This window comes from Pteropus medius, unplaced genomic scaffold (genome assembly GCF_902729225.1).
Source record: "Pteropus medius unplaced genomic scaffold, Ma_sr-lr_union100, whole genome shotgun sequence".
Lineage (NCBI taxonomy): Eukaryota > Metazoa > Chordata > Mammalia > Chiroptera > Pteropodidae > Pteropus > Pteropus medius.
The window spans coordinates 3,126,524-3,138,040 of NW_024351735.1; the positions used below are offsets into that span (position 1 = coordinate 3,126,524).

Sequence of the window (11,517 nt, forward strand, 5' to 3'; positions counted from 1 at the left end):
AGGTTGTGCAGTTAGGTTGTTTTTAGTTTTATTCTTTCTTTTTTTTTTTTTTCAAATAAGCAATGCTGAGATGAACATATATCTCTCTAAATTTCAAATTTTTCCTTTAAAATGCATTCCTAGAAATGAATTACTAAATTAAAGAGTACGAAAATTTTAAGACTCTTGATACTGTTTTGCTCTTAATTTTTCAAACATATTTTATGACTTCATATCACCATTTTTTTCTCTTAAAGAATATCATATCCATTTTAATCATGAGAAAACTTTGTTTTCTAATGCTTTTCCTGAAACAACATGCCCAAACATCCTCCCAGGGAACATCAGAATCCAGATCTTTGTTGGAAACTGTCAATCAGCTTCAAGATACCTGCCTGAACCCAGGCCTCTACAAATCCGTAGGATTCTCATTTTCAATGTCACTGTGAAATGGAAGATTATAAAGAAAGCTGAGAGAATGGCTCTTGACTATAAGAAATGGAAAATAGGTGAGTGCAAAAAATCCTAAACTGTGTTTATCAGAGCTTTTATTCAATATACTGCACTTGAAACACATTAAAATATACCTGGGCCAGCTATTACTAGGACAAGCTGTGTGACTTTGGGTGAGTTCCACAGCTTGGCTGCATATGTCTCCTCTTGTGTGAAGATAGAAGAGTGATTTATAAGGTCTTTTCATTCCAGCGTCAGATGATTTTGTATTCTTTTCCAGCAGTAAGCAGAAGATGAGGTAAATTCTTAATGGTACCTTGAAACAATTTTGAATTTGAGGTTTTCTTTGAAATGGTAATGGTTAAAATGACCATCTTGGAGATGTGGGATGATGCAGAATTGTGTATAGGTTAGGAGTTTGGAATCAGACAGATGGGGATAAGCTTCATTAATTATTAGCCATGTATATCCTTAGTCCAATGACTTAAATACTTTGAGTCTTGCTTTCTTCATCTGAAAAAGGGCTCATAACAGAGCCCATCTCGGTAGGCGTTTGGAGGGTTAGGTACATAATGCATGCGACTGGCACACAAGAAGCTATCAGGAACTATCATTGTGAAAACTGCTAAGTTTGTTGTGTCAAAACGAACATTACTCTTAGTGCAGCAGGGGAAACTGAGATTTGGGGAAGTTGCCCCTTGACAAAAACTACACAGCAGGTTAGTAATAAAACCACAAGTCACTTGTAGCTTACTTGTCCCTGTTTGCTTCTTCATCGCCTCACAATTCAGGAAATAACTGAGTGAAAACAAAGGTTTCTAATGGAAGTTTAGGTAAAGATATCATTGTTTTCCTAACCACGGTCCAAAGCCAATTGCCAGTATTATGTGTGTACAATCAGATTTTACCCAAGTGCAATGGGAAAGTCGTGATTGGATGCTTCTGCCTAATAAAGATGGGGTCTAAACTCTCCTGCCCGGGGTTCAAGATCACTCCTACTTTGGCCTCAGTCTACCTTCTCATGTTTCCCTCCATTGAATGCTCTGACATTGTGTCAGTCACTTACTGAATGATCATTACTGTGTCCAGTAATGTGCTCAGTGCTTAGGATACACACCTGTGTTTCTAGCCAAACTCAAATCCAGCCACAACACTTAGGCTTTTCAACCCCAGAGATGGTCCCTGTGTGAGGTTGCAAGAGAGTATTAAGGCCCCACAGAGGTCTTTGCAGTTCCTTGCGCCTGTATTCCACACTCTTCCCTTCTGTGTTCATTTCACTTTAAGGTCCCACCCTCTCCTTTCTGCCTGTCTAAGCTCCACCATGCTTAGACAGACCCTCCTCTCTTCCTGAGGCCTTCCGGCCACACGGCTGCACGTAGGCTCTCTAACACACAGTCTCCTCTGTTTTGTTCTAGTGGGTTTGTGTTTGCACATCTTATCTCCTCTATTAAGACTCTAAGCTCCTGCGCAAGGGGGTTTTCATCTTCTTTTAAACTCTTCAGAGTACTTAGCAGATTGCTAGGTACACAACAGGCACTTAATAAATAATTCATTCTTTGGCACAGACTTTCTTCACATTCCAACAGATGAAAACAGGATCCTCTAATCTTGCTCCTCAAAGTGTGGTCTGGAGCAGCAGCACTGGCATCTTTTTTTTTTTTTAAATAAAGAAATTGCTTAATAATACAAACTATTAATACATGCACATAAACTATAAAGTGTTAAGAAATTTAAATATCTAAGTCATAGCAAAGAGGTGGCAATTCAACATCCAGCATCCAGGGTTGACCAGATGATGAAAGGAGACAGCAGCTGATTAGACTCCCACAGGGGAGAGGACATCTGCAGTGGTGAACGGGGTGCCCGGGTGTAAGAGTGTTTCAAGTCCCTTCTCCTCACTGAGGAGTATGAAAGGCACTCCATTCAAGGGGAGGTGTATAGTCTGGTGCTCTTCAGGCTGGTTGAAATGCTATCTGGAGGATAGAAGGGAAAGAATTTTTTGATTTCTGGATCAGTGTCATCAGAGGCAGGAACAGAGAGCTCTTTGCTTCAATAATCTTCTCAGTCATCTTTTTGGCAGAGAAGTTTGTTTTTGTTTGAGGGGTCCTTAGCCTTTACCGACTTTTCTATAGCTCTGTTGACAGTTCCCAAAGCCTTTCTGGCAGCTTAAGGTAAAGTTAATGGAGCAGCAAACATTTTACCAAACCTGTGGTGTTGAAACTTGAGATCTCCCACCTCAAGCTTTTACTGAAGGCACAGACCCAAGCTCCAGCTGGTCCTTAGGAGCCACACGGGTGCTGAGTTCTCCATCTTCCCTATCAACAAAGATCAGAGTAGCCATTCTACATTAGGTTGAGATCAACAGCCAAACTCCTCCAGGCCTGGCCTGAGCATCTTCTGGGAGCTTGGCAGAAATGCAAGTTGCAAGCACCTACTCACTCGGAATCTGTGTTTAAACAAGCTCTCCAGGGGATTCGTATGTTGAGAGGCACTGCACTGGATGACACTAATTGACAGACTGGATCTTTTCTTCCTCACTTCCACTGTTATGCTTCCCCTATACCTGGCTCTTCCCACTTTCTCCCTACCCCCTTTGCCTCTCCTCCTCAGTGTATCATTTTAACCATTTTCTTTCCAATATCCTCAATTCTCTTGCTCCTCTAGTCTCTCTATTTCTGTCTAAAAACTGCCAAAAATTCACTTTCTCCATTCTTTTTTATTGTCCTTTGAGCCTCTGGCTTCTACCATGTAACTGATACATAGCGGGGCCTCCTGTTTGTTGAATCCATACATGCCTTCCTCATCAAACTGCTGTTCAGCAAGAAATCCGAACTCGGTCTTCTCTTGATTGAGTTATACTCTTTGCCTTTTCTGTTTATCAACTCCCTCCTAACTGAATGTGGGGTGGCAGCGAAATATGTGCTCTTCATTTATAGATTCAGCTGCTAAAAATAATTTTTGAGAACTGAACAGTCTTCAGTAGTTAAACCTAAAGCTTTAACTCAAAGAAAGGTATGCCTCACTTTAAGACAATCAAACACAGACATTTACGCTTCGAAGAAGGAATGCCAGGGTTTGCTTTAAACAATAATTCTTCCACTGGGAAAAAAAAAAAAGACTTCAAAAGTTTTTTAAACTAGTAATCTTCAAAGTGACTTTTAAAATTACATTTATTCACATCTTGACAAGAGCACAGATATCTTGAAATTCAGAAGAGACATCTTCAGTTTGAGTTGCTGTATTTTCTGCGGAATTCAGAAAAAAAGTAGGTTTGGAGCCGAATTACAAAGAAAATTACCTCGATCCCCCTCACCCATATTTTGTAGCAGGAACTAAGCAGTTAAGTACTGCTGCTGAAGATCATATTACTTTTTGACTCACATTTCCTACCTGAGGTTTGATTTACAATACTAATTTTCTTGACTTTTTAAAAAGTGATCATTCATAAAGAAAAGAGATGTATTGGACAGAGTCCTCCTTACTGCCAACGGCCAATTATAATTGAGTGGTCTGATTTCTATTCATTTTTCTTAAGCCTGTGATTGCTTGCACACAAACTTTCTTCCCCAATCAATTAGTCTAACCATTCATATCAATATTTTATTTTTAATGGTTGACTACTCATTTCATTAAAAATTTAAGTACATTAGCTCTATGTAAAATGATTCCATTGGGATAGGCTTATTTAAATATTTATAACATGAAAATTAATAAATCTGAGCATAGTGTTTGCATTTAAAAAAATCAGGTTACTGTCAGATGTATTTGGTCTTAGATGAAACACACTAAATTAAAAACCCTGAGCATCACCTTTTTATTGATCTTCTTTACAATAAAATAATGCAAAGGAAATGTTATGAGAACAGGATTACTATCCAATGACTCATTGTTTCTCTTAGCTTCATCCACTAATAACTAGCTTCCTTTCCCTTCTATCTTTCATGTTACCTTCCACTCCTATCATCTGGATTCTGACCACTAAATCAATCTGTCTGAAATCAAATAAGTTAAATGCTGGGTTTGCATAATATTTATTTCCATTTTATTCAATCTTTTTCTTCTCTACCCCCACTCCCAAATAAAGCCAATGAGTCACAATAGTGTACATCAAGAGCTTCAGATAAAACTGTTTTCACTGGGCTTCTTTCCAATTGAAGGAGGAGGCATAGACCTCATGGGAGTAAAAGCCATTTCTTGTATGTTGTATGAGCATATATAGTCCTAGAATCAGCAAACTTAACAAATCTATACATTGGTTAGAAGGTGGAAGTATCCAACTAGAGCAAGGCATCTCTGATAAGCTACCAAAGGCTTGAGAATGCCATTTACATCACTCATAAAAATTAAATTGAAATGGATTAAAGACTTAAATGTAAGATCTGAAAAAAAAAAAAAAGACCTTATAAGACTCCTAGAGAAAATATAAGGAAAAAACTCCTTGAAATTTGTCTTGGCAATGATTTTTTAAACATGATACAAAAAGTATAAGCAACAAAAGTAAAAATAAACCAATGAGACTATAAATAAACCAATGAGACAATAGATATTAAACTAAAAAGCTTCTGCACAGTAAAGAAAACAATCAACAAATGAAAACGTAACATGAAATGGGAAAAAATATTTGCTAACCATATATCTGATAAGTGGTCAAAATAAAAAAATATATAAGGAAGTCAAACAAGTCAATAGCAAAAAACAAAACAACACCAAAAATCCCAAAAAATCTTATTAAAAAATGGGCAAAGGACCTTAGAAGACATTTTCCCAAAGAAGATATAAAAATGGCCAATAAGTACATGAAAAGATGCTAAATATCATTAATTAATTATCAGGGAAATGCAAAGCAAAATCACAATGATATATTACCTCACATCTATCAGGGTGACTATGTTCAAAAAGACAATAGATAATAAATGTTGGTGAGGATGTGGAGGAAAGGAACTTTTTTACATTGTTTGTATGAATATAAATTGGTATAGCCACTATGGGAAATGGTATGGATGTTTCTCAAAAAATGAAAAAATAGAACTTCCGTATGATTCAGCAATCCAACTCTGGGTATATATCTAGGGGAAATGAAACGACTCTCTTAAAGAGATATCTGTACTGTCATGTATATTGCAGCATTATTCATATTAGCCAAGATATGGAAACAACTCAAGTATCCATCTAAAGATGAGTTAATAAAGAAAATGTGATACACACACACACACACACACACACACACACACACACACACGCATGCACGCACAATAGACTATCATACAGCCTTAAAGAAAAGAAAATTCTTCTATTTATGACAACATGGATGAACCTGGAAAGCATTATGCTAAATGAAATGAGCTAGACAGAGAAAGACAAATACTGCATGGCATCACTTACATGTGGAATGTAAAAAGAAATAGAGTTCTCTCCCGGTTCTAAAATTATGTATAAAAAAGAGTAGGTCTCTGAAAGAGAAAATCCAGACTAGACTAACAAATAGGTAATACAAAAGTGACCCCATTCTACCCCATAGAGACCTAAATCACACTCCTTAATTTGGAGTTTATATAGAGCTTCAGAATCCTTCTCCACATGCTCTTTTCATCAACCTCTACCAAATGCTCGCAATCCACTCATGAGTTGAAACTTACTTGCCTTCTCTGAAACTTCTCTTCTCAGAGGAGAAACAATTCATTTCTACTTGGTCAGGGCAAGGCAGGGCAGGGAGAACAGCAGTAACAACTGCCAGGTGCCAGAGGCCTCACAAGGCATCAGAGTTTGGAGGGCAAATTCAAGTTTGAGGCTGAAAGGAAAGAGAAGTCATCAGAACAACAAACACAAGATCATCAAGTTCCTTTGAAATGGAATCTTGTCAAGCATACAGACACTCCTGTGTTTAGTTCTCAAGAGATAGAGTTGTGTTTGTGATTCTGGTCATCCTTTATAAATTAAATTCTTCTTCTGGGCCAGTGAAAGAAAGAAAATACTCAAATCCATTCACTGCATTTATTTGATTTTACTGAAAACTTATAAAATTCAGTTGTTCTATTGTAATGAGGCACATGTAGAATCCATACATACAGTAGAGAGTCGGATGATGCATAGTTTCTTCTTGCATGTGTACACAGAGGCTATGAATGCATAAAATATACAAAAAAGTCAAATGTTTAGAGATAGTGTGTATATTATATACAGCTGAAAAATCCTGGAGTCATCTACTTTAGAGTGTCTCAAAGGGTGGTTGACAAACCATCTGCGTCAGAATCTCCTGCGGTGTCTGTTAAAATTCAGAATAGGCGCCCTACTCCAGACCTGAATCTGTCTCCTCCCCACCTCTACCAAGCCTGACTCTGGGTCAGTGATGTATTCCTAGTTGGCAGGGAGCCTCTTGAAGCAACGATAATATGCTGTGACTCTAGGGACCTAAGTGTGTGCTTCTGGGCATAAATGTATTTCACAGGCAAATGTAAATGGACTTTGGACTTATCAGTGGTTTTAATATTCTCTTTATCCCTCCCTTCCTCTATCAGTTAATCACAGTTTTAATACGTTTGTGCTGCTTTTCTTCATTAATCCTTCTAGGTTTGTAGCACATTATAATTAGCTATGGTGAAGCTTCTGAGAAACATTTCTTCTTACATCTGGACTGTTACAACCTTTTGCAGTTTTCTGTCTGTGCCCTTGATACAATTAAATGGTCTTGATTTTCTGAAATCCAATAATTAAATGGGCAAGAATAAGCTATAATAAAAATGAACAAGAGCAATGTTGTGTATTTATACCCTTCTCCTTTCACCTGGAGGCTGCCCACAAATTTAAGCTGATATGATTAAGCAGGAATATAGTGGATCTCTTCATCATTACAGAAAAGCAGGCCCTTTGGAGGAATAAATTATGGCACCTGTTTAGTTGTCTTAAAATCACTACCTAAAAGGTATAGATAGTAATTGCATAATATACCATAAGTGACAGACCCTGAAGGGAGAATTTTAGAAGTTAAATGGACTAACGGTCTCGACTTGGCCAGGGCTCTGAGCGCAAAGCCTTAATTTGTAGATTCCACTGAGGGCTGCACATGATAAAAGACTGAGAGTCTTCTAGCATCAGTTCAGGAGCAAAAGGTGGAAGGTCCTCATCCTCTGAGGAATTACCTGGATTACCCCGCACAAATGAGGAGGCCAACAGCTTATACATCAAACAGTCGGTGGCCATAGGATTGAAAAGACTAAGCCAAGCGCCTGAAAATGCTGATTATCCAATGAGTTGTGGGGCATAGGGTGATTTTTCTGCTGGAGAGCTACTTTTCCTTAGCATAGGCTTCTTCTGTGCTGTCCTTTGGGAAAAGAGCTGTTGTCAAAATATCTGCTGAGGGAAGAATCTTGCAGATTTTAATATGCTACAAGTTGTTACATGCCACCCTCAAGTAAGAATTTATCACAGCTCTTCTGTAGGATTAAGGAGTAGGAGATCCAGGATAACTTGTGTGGCGGGGCTGAGAAAAAGCTATGTAGCTGGACATGGTGAAGATTCTGCTTTCCTGTGACTGTCTTGGTAGATAGGAGAGTCATCCCTCTGGTTTCAGAACCCCCTGTAGATACCGAAATCCACAGACGTTCAAGTCCCTTGTATAAAATGGTGCAGTATTTGCGTATAACCTATGCACATCCTCCTATATACTTTAAATTATCTCTAGATTACTTATAATACCTGATACGATGTAAATGCTATGTAAAGATGTGGTATACTGGGTTGTTTTGGGAATAATGATGAAAAAATATCTGTGCAAGTTCACTACAGACACAGCCATTGTGAGCCTAACTGCATAGTAGATGTCAGCAACAATGCAACATTCTTTCCCAAATATTTTCCATACTCAGTTGGTTGATCTGATGAGGCTGCAAGCCCTGCTTTGAGCTATGTAGATTGCAGATGTGGAAAAAGGGTCAGAAGACCTAGCCCGTTATCTAGAAGAGAACCCATAAGCCTCAGCATGGTGAAAGATGACAGCCACTGAGCACTTTCCATGTTACTTGCATATAACCTATGCACAGAAGAAGTTACTGTGACAACAGTTTTTAAATATTACTACTATTACTACTACTACTACTACTACTACTACTAATAACATATAAGCACCTAATATTATCTGTCATAATCCTCACAAGAAGTCCATGAGGTTCACATGATTATCTCTATTACATAGAAAAGGAAACTGTAGTTTAGGGAATTAATTCTCTTCATCAAGGTCACATGGCCTGATTCCAAAGATCTTCCTTGTAACTCTTGTTCTACATGTCTTAAATTTTCAGTGGATGATGATACTTAAGACTCACAGTAGCTCTATGTGGTAGGTGGTATACATACCCCTTAATTTATAGATGAAGAAATGCAGGTTTAGAGAGTTTAGGTGAGAGTTTGCCAGCAGGGACACCTCAGAAGTGATAACTTCAGGAATCATGTCCAGGTCTATCTGCTGATAAAGCCTGTTCCTTGATAAATAACAATGGAAAGGTTGGGTGGGTGACTTTCCATGGGAGGGCAGGATGAACTTCAGGACAACGGCAAACATTGCTGAGACCTGTGTAGGTCAGACACTGACACAGGGACTTGCCATCTCAGCCTGGAGCTACAGCTGTGCAGACAAGACTCTCATACTTTAAGCCAGGGTGTATATTCAGACAAAAAAGAATTGAGTGACAAAACGCATGACTCAGACAAAAATGGATGGTCAGGAAGGCAAAAGAAATCAGTGTGAGCCAAAGTGGTTGGGGAAGTTTCCTGGAGGAAGGAATTCAAGATGCATAAAAAATATGGTTATATTTGGAGAAGCAAAAAATTATTTAATATTTTTATCCAATACCTCCAAATGTTCTCAACATGCTAGACATGATAAGGAGGCTGAAGAAATATAAAATACATTTTCTAGTCTTAAATGGCTTAGAGTCTAGTTGGTGAAATAGAACATACAGGAAGAGACAGTGATCAATACTAGCCAATATCCAATTAAGGGCTGAATGATGTTCCATTATCTCTAAGTACTGTAGAGTTTCAGAGGAAGAGAAATCAGTAATGGGTAGAATGGTTAAGAAAGGCTTTCTGCAGGAGCTGGGACTTGAGCTGTACGTTGGAGGATGCAGGAGTTGGATAGAGGGTGTCGCATCAGTAAATGAGTGGAACTGGGAGAGAACGTGGTATGTTCAGGAGTTGCCGAGCAGTGGAACAGAGAGGGATGATGGCGAGCCTCCGTAGCATCTTCATATTTGGGGGCTGGGATAAACCGGGTCCCTCAGAGCTACCCAAAGAACATAGAATTAAGGTTGCTACCCTATGGGTTAAACTATAAAACTTGCTCATAGTGGATCTGCAAACATCTAAGAAAGACTGCCTCCATCCTGCAGGACTCAGTAATACTGGGGACCCGAAATATTGTTTCTTCATCTCTAAAGATAAGAAAAGAAATAGTTGGCCATAGAGCCAGGAGCATTATGGAATGAGTGTCCATGTTGCCTATGTCAGCATTGTCCAGGGAGAATGTGTCCCAGCCTAGGCTGTCCACTCTGGGTGGCTGGTGTGTTTCTCATTTTGAACCACAGAAGCCTCTGTGAGCACAGCTGAGGTGAGTTATTTCCTAAGCGAGGCCTCTATTCTCCCAGGTGAGGTGGCCAAACCTCCAATGCTTATAATAGAGCCCATATTGTGGCAAAATTGCCCCATAAAGCCACTCTGTGGGAACATGCTGTCAGCCACCTGGGTCTCCCACAAACCCCCAGGCTGTTGCACGTGCCTCGCTGGTTGGGCACTGCTCAACTCCAGGGGTGTCATCACCCACATCCCTGCACAAGTGCACCTGGAAACCCTGTGTAACCTCTTAAATGAATTTCCATTTAAAGTTCAACAAATACATTCTGTAAGCCTTTAGCAATTCTCAGTGCCAAAGAACGAGAAGGCCTAAGTTATAGCCCCTTTCTGGGCCCATCTGGGCTCCAGCAGCTGAATGAATTCAGTCACTGGATCAAGAACCACGTATTAACAGGGAATTAGTTCTGCTTCGCCACCATCATGAGGGAAATACTCTGCATTCCCTCCTATCTTCATCAGAGTCCTGGTTCTGGCAACTGTCAGAAAATCATCAGTGTCCCCAGCCTTACATGCGAAAGAGACAAGATTGTGGGATCAGCCACTGCAGATCCTTGAAAATTCCAGGCTGTGCTTATCTGACCTGACATTGACCTTGTGTTGGAGATAGTCTGGTTTCCTTGGTGGCAGTTTTGTGCCAGAAAATGCTTCTGTTTTATAAATGACCGGCTAACCATGCTAGGCAGAGCAGGTATCCTGGTGTCAAGGTTAAGAAATGGCCCCAGGAATCTTGAATAGAAATGAGGACAGGCCTGACAAGAGGTGGTGGCTTCTGAGAGTCCTGGGGTCTTCTACAGAAGATGGGCTCTCTGTCCAAGTGGTGGGAGAAACACACACATCTGAGCTAGGGCACGATCCATGGCACCTCATCAATGATCTGTTTCTCCTCAGTGGAGGGAAGCCAGAGCCCTTTCAGGTCAGATAATCCAGCTTGATGTGTTAGGTGTCTGGGACCTCAAGAGGAAGAGAGCAGAGGCTGGGAACTTTAAAACAAGGGGTGGAAATTGTGTGTGTGTGTGTGTGTGTGTGTGTGTGTGTGTGTGTGTGTGCTTGCACACATGTTGCATTGGGGTGGCTAGGATAAAAAAGGGTAAAAGATTTCTATTGAATGCCGAAGCTGTTTGGGAACAGGGGAGATTGTATATAACATGGATTTTCTCTACCTGAATTCAAAATTGTAGAGAGAAAGATACAATCAACAGTTGGACATCCTTATAACAAGTTAGTGAGTGTGGGTGTGGATCTGCAGCCTAAGGGCGGTGCTAACTCTTCCTCTCTGAAATGCTGGCATGGACCTTCCCCACCTGTGGAGCTCGGCAGGCCTTCCTCACAGGGCAGGCCCCTCTGCAGGCACCAGAGCCCAGGATGGATCCGCTCTTCCTGCAGGCAGATCTGGTACAAGAACCAGGAAGAGCTGAGCCACACAGGCCCAGAGTCTTAATATGCTAAACTAGACAACTGACA

The 11,517-nt window shown here is 40.0% G+C and overlaps 1 pseudogene; it reads right to left on the reverse strand.

Annotated features, from left to right (window-relative positions):
- Positions 1-2,162: 2,162 nt before the first annotated feature.
- LOC120589090 (securin-like) lies at positions 2,163-3,029 on the reverse strand (annotated as a pseudogene).
- Positions 3,030-11,517: the final 8,488 nt, after the last annotated feature.